The 10,216-nt window shown below is 40.3% G+C and overlaps 1 long non-coding RNA gene across 1 annotated transcript; it reads right to left on the bottom strand.

The window, feature by feature from the left end:
* Positions 1-1,802: 1,802 nt before the first annotated feature.
* Positions 1,803-6,107, bottom strand: LOC128861559 (uncharacterized). Its single transcript, XR_008454387.1, has 2 exons — positions 6,020-6,107; positions 1,803-5,954 (listed from the first exon to the last, which is right to left on the bottom strand). It is a non-coding gene; the product is annotated as an uncharacterized LOC128861559 (long non-coding RNA).
* Between the last annotated feature and the right edge of the window lie 4,109 nt (positions 6,108-10,216).

Genomic DNA, 10,216 nt, shown 5'->3' with positions numbered 1-10,216 from the left:
TTCAGAATCGGCTCCTCAATTTGTGGTAAACATCAAGACGCACGTCACAAATAGGAGGAGTAGCTCGGCCAAACACCCAGAAAGCGTGTATGTATTTTTTTTATCTGAAATCATTCTTAAACGAATAAATTACACAAACAAAATTATATAAAGTTTCATTTAAATGTAAGGAATTTACTGAACAATCGTTAAATTTTGTTTCACTCCAGCTATAAATGTACAATGCATTCTCCAGAATAAGTAAATGGGTTAGAGATTTCATGAGTTTAGCATACAAAGGGCAAAACTTCTCAGACATTTTCTTAACGGCATGTTGATTTTATTTACACTAAAAATAAAAAAGAAAACATAACAAATCAGGTTTACACCACAGTTGAAGCTGCATGGGCAGCCGTACATATGTTTCATATATATATAAATAGTATATATAATACACATATGTATATATATATATGTAACTCTGTGCATACACCTGTGTTCGCAATAATAGCAGCTTGAATATGCAGTTTTATAGTAATTGAATTTTGATTAAAGTGTCAGTTTGAAGTGCTTCAAAACTCGCGTTAATTTTTGGTTTTTTTTTCCAGCGGTCTCCATATACAAAAATTTCGATCATTCCTTATATGGAAGAAAATACATAAAACCGTCACCAATCAACGCCAATTTTGAGCTACTTTAAACTGTTACAATATTATCCCAAAATCAAGAGAGCTGCAAAACTGCATAAACTGGATTTTTTCTAAACAAAAAACTGTTATCAAATCTGATTGGACTGTTCCTTCGACAGATTGCGCGTGACTACTTCCAAACTAAACACATAATTTTTTTAGTATTCATTTTCATTTCATAATGGAAAGATTTATGTCTCAACAATGTTTACAACTCGTTCATCGCGGGCGCAGGCCTAGTTATGTTACACTTATAGAGGCCCATTTTTGGCTTAATGGCTACGTCAATAAACAAAATTACCGTTTTTGGGCTGGAGAGCAACCCGAAGCCATTTAAGAACAACCATTACATCAATTGAAAACAACCGTTTGGTGCGGCCTATGGGCTGGAGGTTTCATCGGCACATCTTTCTTCAAAAACAAGACCAATGTAACAGTGAATGACGAACGCTTTCGCGCCATGATAAACGAATTTTTGGTGTCGGAAATTGACGACAAGACGGCGGTACTTGATGTACAGCCCGTGAAGCAATGGATTTATTGCGTCGTCGTTTCGGGGAGCAAATTATCTCTCATCTCGGCCCAGTTGATTAGCCACCAAGATGGTGTGATATCACACCTTTGGACTTTTATTTGTGGGGGTATGTAAAATATAAATGCCTTGTGGATAAACCAGCTTCGATTGAGGCATTGGAAGCCAACATTACTAAAGTTATTCATGAGATACCCACCGAAGTCCTCCAGCCAGTCATTCAAAATAGATTTTGATGGATGGCCGAACTTCGGCTGCGAACTACATTTTAAAGGGATTATCTTCAAAAAGTAAATGCCATGAATGATTCTACACAAAAATAATAAAGTTTGTCCAATCAATTTGATTTTTTGTTGTTATATTTCAATTTAAAATCCGATACCTCTAAATTGATCACCCTTTAGTATGAACATATCATTTTTTTTAAATTAAATTAGAAATAAAAAGGCAAACGTTGCCATATGTCGTGCTGCTGTTATTGTGAACTCAGGTGTATATAGTAATTAATAAACGTCGGGCTTCAAATAAACTTTTATAAATAAACTACGTATTTGAATCAAAAGTCGACGTTATAAAAGGCGACTACTTCAAGAAAATCAACATTTACAAGTCGATTACTCGTACGAGAACAGTAATAATGAAACTTATTTGGATTGCCGCGGTCATTTTTGTAATAATGGCCACCTTAGCAGCCGCTCAGGACCCATCATGCCCTGGAAGACCACGTAAGAGGCTTTTTTTTTTATTTAAAAATGTGTGTTTGTATTAAAATCATTTTAAATCTTATTCAGCAAACCAACTGTGTCTGAAACCAAAGAATGCCGGTACAACGGGTCGAGGCTGCAGGCCCAGTCAAATGTGGTACTTCAATGAGCGGACACAAACATGCGAGCGTCTCAAATATCTGGGCTGTGGTGGCAATGAGAATCGTTACTGCACTTTTGACGGTTGTATAAATACGTGTATTTGAGTGGCGCGCACAGTGTGTTGCACGTACCGCTCATTTGTTGCAAGAACATAATACTCTTCCTAAGCGCATTTCATGGAAAAATAAAGGCTTAATTTTTTGCGGAAACTGTGTCGACATTGAAGATCTTTGAATTAGCATAGACTTCATAAATCTTCTATGATAAATATTAGGTTGGGGAAGACTTTTATTTAAACAAAAAACAATAATTATATAAATAAGTTAATCAATTACATGTTGTTGTTGTTGTAACAGCATAAACATTCCTCATACATATACGGGGAATACTGCTGGAGTGACAGCCCTTGGCCGGATATAAATCCGGGTCGTTCCGGTTACGTAGAACTGACTGTCGTGGCAACGACATATATTCGCCATTGCTGTTTACAACCTCTTCCCACCTCTCGACCAATTCATCCGCGAGATGCTGTTCCGCCAAAAATCGCCTAGTCCGGTGTCAAATAACTAGTTGAGTCAGTTTTTAACGATCTTTTTGTTATCGAAGGTAACGCCATTCATTCATATGATTTGACAGAGGGCTGAAAAGATGGTAATTGGTCGGTACAAGGTCCGAAGAATATGGCAGATGCAGAAGCACCTCCCATTCGAGTTCTGCTTTGAGTGCGACTTTGATGACTTGAGCAACATGGGGTCTGGCGTTGTTGTGAAAGAGTATGGTTTGACTATGTCGCTCTGGTGTTTTCAGTCGAATTGCCTCATTAACGCGGTGTAGCTAAGCAATGTAGAGCTCCTTGTTGACCGTGGCATTCTTTTCGAGCAAGCATTTTCCAATGCACCATGCCCTTCCAGTCCCACCAAATACATATCATGATCTACTTAGAATGAAGATCCGGCTTGACTCTCGGCTTTGGCGTATCTTCTGGAGGCACCCACCCCTTTCTTTGATTCATATTGATGTATAGGCACCATTTCTCATCTCTCTAATCTCCTGAGATTCTTCGGCATAAAATGCGCTGTTTATGACCGCGTGTTGCTCGATGGTGGGCGAGATGCTGAGAAGCAATTTGAAAGCGACTTTCTGTGATTTTTCCATTGAGTTCGTGAGATACCCAGGCTCTCAATTTTTCGGTAAATCCCATTGAAAGAAGGTGATTGAGAATCGTTTTATGATCGCAGTCCACTTTTTCCCCCCATTTCACGACTGGTCCGTTCTCCATCAAAAGTTCATCGAATTCAGAAGAAACGTTGAGGTCGATGGCTTGCTATTTTTGAACTTTGCAGACCATTTCTATGCTGTAGACTCGCCTATGACACATAGCATGCCACAAGGTACTGTAACAAAGAAGATGTCTGACAGACTCTTCCTCTTCCTCATTCTTGCAACTTCTGCAATAGCCAAAATGAGGTACATACATTCAATATTTTAGCTTTCCGATCAAGGAGGCAGTGGCTTGTGATCAAAGAAAGACGTTTTTCCTTGACCGACTGAGTAGCGTCTTTGAACACCAAACGTCGCATTTCGGCCAAATTCTTTTTCTAGCACTACATGTCAGACTACCAATCCATCTCGTGTTGGCTGAAATGACACTGCTACTTGTACCACGCACTTTGTGGGTTGAAAGGTGTATAACTAGAACATCCACACTAAAAGGGAGGCGACTGCCCTCTCTCATAAGGTCTGTATGCCCTAGCGCCCATATCAAACGGATGCAGAAATGTTCCGCTATCTCGTTAAGAGATGCCCGGCGACAACCCCACCAAGAGATTCAATCGCCGCTTGCCTATCAAAATAAATATAGAATTCACGAAAGGTAGCCACATTTTTGCCTAACCAGATAGCTACATCATTAATGACTAGAATTTAAGCCTGAAATACGCTACAGTGATTAAGAAGAGACGAGCCGAAAAACGTCCCTCCTGTAAGGCAAAATATTATTTGATCTCAAAGGAATTAGTTGTACAGCCCTATGCTTATGACTGACTTATATTGTTCTTGTAAAGTAATGAAAACCAACGCTGGATTCAAATGAAGATGGCATACTTTATTCGTAAGTAAATAATTAGGAACCGTGTTCGTAAGAAAAAAATATTTACGTCTACACAATTCCGACGAAGTGTCAATCAAATGGCGAAAGAACTGAAAATATATGACCTTAGCATCCGCCGCGTACTGTAAAATGATCTCAAAGTCAAGAAGCCTTATAAGATCCAATAGGCGCATGATCTTACACCAAAACAGCAACAAGTGAGATTTGAGAGGGCGAAGGAGTTGCTTCGCTTGCCCGAAAGCGGTCAATTTCCAAACATTGTTTTTTCTGACGAGAAAATGTTTCAAACTGAGCAATTTATAAACTCCCAAAACGATATTGTTTATTTGACGGACCATTCATACGAGAATTTGAGTCATCGATTGGCCACCAGAAGACAGCAACCGCCACAGGTAATAGTTTAGGCTGCTGTAACCGCAGGTGGGCGCTCTCCAATCGTTTTCATCGAGCCTGGCGTCAAGGTAAATACGAAATATTATCGAGAAAGTATTCTAGAGGTTGTCTTGAAGCCGTGGGCAAACAAACAAACAGGTAGCAGACCATGAACGTTTCAACAGGACTCAGCTCCGTCTCATAAATCCCGAGTGAATCACGAATGGCTAAAAAACAACGTTTCGAACTTCATAACCTCCCCACAATGGCTCTCAAATTCACCAGACGCAAAACTGATGGACTATTCTCGTTTTGGCCATTTTGGAGAGCAAAGTCCGAACTAAAAGATTCATCAGTCTCGAAACGCTGAGAAAAGTGGACCAAAATATTGCAGGTATTGGATATTGAAGATCCGAAGCTTGGCCGTGATTGATAAGGTTTTTGAAGACCACATTTTGTTTGATTGTACAGAAGCAATGCAAGTTTTATTTATTGGATTGCGATGTCTTCAGACGATGCTTCCAAGATAAAAAATACTCTTTGTGCAATGTGGGATACCATTCTCTATGTGGAACAGCAACGGAGACATGGGACAGACATTCTCACAACAGTAACGGTTCTATGTTACCGTAACGTCACGGATTTATATCCGGCCAAGGACTGTCACTTCATCAGCATTCCCCGTACATGTATGGGGAATGGTTATACTGCGGGACAAAAACTGTAACAACAACAGACTTATCGGATACGACATACGGATACGGATACGGATACGATATGCCGGATACGAGAGTTGTTTGTTGTGCGCAACTTTACACTCAAAATCTCTGTAGTGCGCCTTGATGATGTTAATTAACTTTTCCGAAATACCTCTAGCGCGAAGCGAGTTCTAAATAGAGTTTCTGTCGATGCCATCAAATGCAGTACTAAAGTCAACGAAGCAGACGTAAATATTTGATTGTCTGTCATTTGTTAATTTGCTCCAAAATAATACGAAACGTGACAATTTGATCAGAGCACGATATGTTTGTATGGAAACCGGCTTGTTGTTTACACAAACAAAGTTCGTGGTGTGTTTGTATTCTGTTGAGTAGAAGTTTAGTCAAAATTTTGGATGGGGTGCTGATTTTGGTGATGCCTCTGTAGTTTTTACATAGAGAAAGGTCGCCTTTTTTAGGGTATTTTACCAGTAGGCCCGTCATCTACTCATTCGAGAATTTCTCATAGCACCAAATCGTGAAGACCAAAATAGCGCGCTGCTAAAGCTGGGTCAGCTTTAAGGATTTCTGCACGAATCATATCGCTATCTAATGCTCTCACGGCCTTTAAGTATCTCATAGCACAATAAATTTCTTCCACATTAGGTGAGCACGATGATAGTGATGAGTCATTTCTGGTAGGAGAAGCTGAAAAAAGTGGGTCGTTAGTATGTTAGTATATGTAGGATTGAAAACTTCAGAGAAATGTTTACTTTTAAACGCCATACCCTCGAATGCACAAATTCCCGCCTGTGATGCATCACAGTATCCGAAGAGCTTAATGCAGAGTACGGATTTGAGAATCCTTAAATGTTTGCCTGCTGGAAGAAAAAACAAAATATGATGAATGCAAAAATATGTAAAAATGTTTTACCTATGCTTTTCATGTACCAATTTATCCACGTGCATATTGGCTAATGTCTTACTAGTGATGTGGGTATTTGACGATTCTTTTTAATCGCATATACGGGGTATTCGCAGGTGAGTACACTTTCGCCAAGTTCAAACGAATTTAAAGCGGAGGAGCAGAAACGAACTGCTTCAAAGTGGTTAAACCCTATGATCAAAAAGTACCAGGAATGTTTAAATAAAAGACAACAGAGTTAAATGTCAAGCAAATCTATTTAATCTCCTTCCTTCTCAGTCCTCCATGCACCCCTGGTAGGCCGACGAAGGGATGGCCTTCAGCTCCTTCGTCGCATTCTCTTTGATCTCCTCTATCGACTGAAATCTCCTTCCACGAAGTCGTAATTTCAACTTGGGAAACAAAAAGATGTCGCGGACGCCATATCAGGTGAATACGGTGCTTGCACGATGGTATTTACTTGGTGTTTGGTCAAATAATCCAGCACAATTTGGGCTCGGTGCGATGGCGCGTTATCATCATGCAAAATCCAAAAATTGCTTGTCAACATTTCCGACCGTTTGCGACGTAAAGCATCTGTCAAACGCTTCAAAACGGATAAATAATATTCTTTATTGACTGTCTGGCCCGATGGAAGGTGCTCATGATGCACTACGCCTTGGCAATCGAAGAAAACAGTCAACCCGGTACTTTTTGATCATAGGGTACATACATACATACATACATATGTATGTGTGTTACTTCTTCTTCTTAATTGGCGCTATAACCGCTTACGCGATTTTGGCCGAGTTTAACAAAGCGCGCCAGTCGTTTCTTTCTCGTGCTAACCGGTGTCAGTTGGTCACACCAAGTGAAGCCAAGTCCTTCTCCACCTGATCTTTCCAACGCAGAGGAGGCCTTCCTCTTCCTCTGCTACCACCAGCTGGTACCGCATCGAATACTTTCAGAGCCGGAGCGTTTGTATCCATTCGGACAACATGGATCTTTATTCGCTGCGCTTTCGTCGTAAAGCTCATACAGCTCATCGTTCCATCGCATGCGATATTCGCCGCTGCCAACGTGCAAAGGTCCAAAAATCTTACGCAGAATCTTTTTCTCAAATACTCCAAGCTTCCGCGCCATGTGTTTGGACGGGCATGATGAGAGCCTTGTAGAGTGTTAGTTTTGTTCGTCGAAAAAGGACTTTACTACTCAGTTGCCTACTTAGTCCAAAGTAACACTTGTTGGCAATAGAGATTCTACGTTGGATTTCTAGGCTAACATTGTTGTAGGTGTTAATGCTGGTTCCTAAAAAAACTGGTATGCTCCATACCAAGAGAAGCATCCGCGAATCATTATGATGCCGCCACCGTTCTTGACTGTTTTTGTTTTGTGAGCTTAGGTGAGAACTCTTGTCTTTAGGGGCATCTGACATTTTGTCCAGGAATGGAAATGATCCAAATAAATTCTATTCTAATATTTCATACTCTCCGGCCCACACCATGTCTTGAGCAAAACTTTTCGATTTCCTTAAATTCGCTTGCTTCAACAGACGAACTTTGCGAGCTATTCTGCCTGGTAGGCTCTTGTTGTACAATCGACGCCATACAGTTCTCGCTGTTACTACGTAATTGATTCCAGCTGCTGTGGCTTTTGTTGACCTCTTGGCAAGAATCACAAATTTTTCGTAGTGCAAGTCACCACCTCGTTCTGTGGGTTTACGTAAAATTTTTGGACCTTCCAACTGACTCGGTGAAAAATTGGTACGATTTTTCTGTTTTCGAAGATTGACCACCAGCCTCCGCTCCTCAATTGTGCAATGCTGCGCCATCTTTGAAAGAAATTCATATTAATTATTACTTATTAAATGAACCATCTAATTCCCTACTTACGTTAAATTCAATATTTTTCAATTAAGGGGGGCAGCCACTCCAGACAGCGAGTTTTTCAATCAATTTTTACGAAAAACGATGAGTATTTATTGTAGAATCGTAAAATAAATTGCATATTAATATTCATACTTCCATGAATATAAATTTTTTTTTTAATATAATTCTGGCGGTACAGCTGCTCAAACGTGACTCATTTGATTTGCACCGTGGAATATGCAGCCTCTTGTAACCAACTGAAATCAACTAGAAAAAAAATGTCATTAAAATAAGTTATTCCGCTTTGACTTGCCTATTCTTAACGAAAAAAAAATTAAAAATTAAAAAACAAAAATTACACTTTTTTATAAACAAAATGATCAAAACAATATTTTTAGTGATAATTAATATAAAATGTGAGGTAAATGCAAAGGCCAATATGTCAAGGAATATCCCTGTAAAATTTTAAGTTGGCATCTTGATTAGTTTCTGAGTTATGTTCTACAGTGTGGCAAAAAAGTATTTCGAGAAAAACGCGATTAAATTTTCGTTCGTACTCTTCTTTCGTTTGACGCTCATCACTCGACTGACTTTATAGACATTTTAGACTTTCTATTATGCTTAAAACGTTGAAAAGATATGGAAAGATAAAAAATTGAAATTTTGAAAGTGCTAGAGGAGCTGCCCCCTTAATTCGATAAAATGTAAGAGTTATGCCCAAAGTACCTATTTTAGGTACTTGTGCACTGTGGCCATCTGTTGGTTCGGAGCTTCTCCGACTACTTCAGGCCCATCATTAGATGCTCTGATTGGTCTGCCACCACTTGATGATTTCATGCAAGGAGAGGCCTTGAAGACCATCCACAGGCTGAAACACAATGGGAATTGGTACAGCCCCTGTACGGCATTGGACAGTAGAGTAGGCATGGACTTCTATCCAACGATCTTTGCCAATTGACTCCATGCCATCCAGGGTCGTGCTTGACAAGAGATACAGTGTAGTGTGCCAGAGGCTCAGCTGTGGTCAAACTCAGAAAATGAGCCCGGCAAACACTGTTCTCGCATTTTCACGGATGGCTCCAGGACCGAGCACGGCTCCGGCTCTGGTGTCTACGTGGAATCCAGCGGGACAAAACTGCACAACCCATAAGCGAGCTTGGCAGGCTGAGACAGGCAATAGCTAAGAAAAATGAGGCTCGGCTAAAAATGCTAAGAAGGCCCACCAGAGCAAGTAAAGAGGCATACAAAGCCGAGAGAATTGTCGCCACTAAATTATGCCGCGCCAAGAGAAAGCAGTCGCAAAAGAGGGAACTTGAACAACTCGTAACGGATTATCACACCAATGGCATTAGAAAATTTTACAAACGTGGCAAACAACAAACAAAAGACTTTCTGCCTCGTCTTAACATCTGTAAGGATAAAAACGGAGTTATATTATCTAAAGAAAGTGGCGTTATCGAACGCTGGAAAGAACTCTTTTCAGATCTATATAACCCCGTTACAGCAAGCGCATCATCTCTCATAAACTATACGCCCGACAATAATGCGGCGGAGCCGGAACCAACTTTGATGGAACTTGATAAAGCTATTACTCATATGAGTAACAATAAGGCTCCTGAGGAAGATGACATTCCCATAGAGCTGCTGAAGTACCTCGACGACAAGTTCTGCTACACCTCTTTTTAAGAACATGGCAGCAATCCGGAAGCATGGCGTGTAGGGTTGGTAACCCCTATTCACAAAAAGGGAGGCAAATTAAACTATGAAAACTACCGTAGAATCACTCTACTAAATTCCACATATAAAATCTTTTCTCGAATCCTCGCATCCCGGCTAACTGCGGAAGCCGAAAAAATCTTGGGCGAATACCAAGCCGGATTTCGGCCAAGTCGATCAACAACAGATCAAATCTTTATGTTAAAGCAAAATCTTGAAAAATGCTATGAATGCAACTTAGACGTACAAATCCTGTTCGTCGATTTCAAAAAAGCCCTTGATAGCATCCTCCGAGACAAAATCCCAGAAGCGCTCTCCAACTTGGATATCAACGACAAACTTATCCAGCTGGTCATGGCAACATTAACTAACACCACTGGAAAAGTAGTTGTACAACAAGTAGTGTCAAAGCCCTTCGAAATCTCCTGTGGCGTAAATCAAGGCGACGCGCTTTCCACATCTTTGTTTAATCTCCTTCCTCA

This window comes from Anastrepha ludens, chromosome 4 (genome assembly GCF_028408465.1).
Source record: "Anastrepha ludens isolate Willacy chromosome 4, idAnaLude1.1, whole genome shotgun sequence".
Classification (NCBI taxonomy): domain Eukaryota; kingdom Metazoa; phylum Arthropoda; class Insecta; order Diptera; family Tephritidae; genus Anastrepha; species Anastrepha ludens.
The sequence above is the reverse complement of the archived record's forward strand: the minus strand, read 5'-3'. Positions and strand labels throughout refer to the sequence as shown.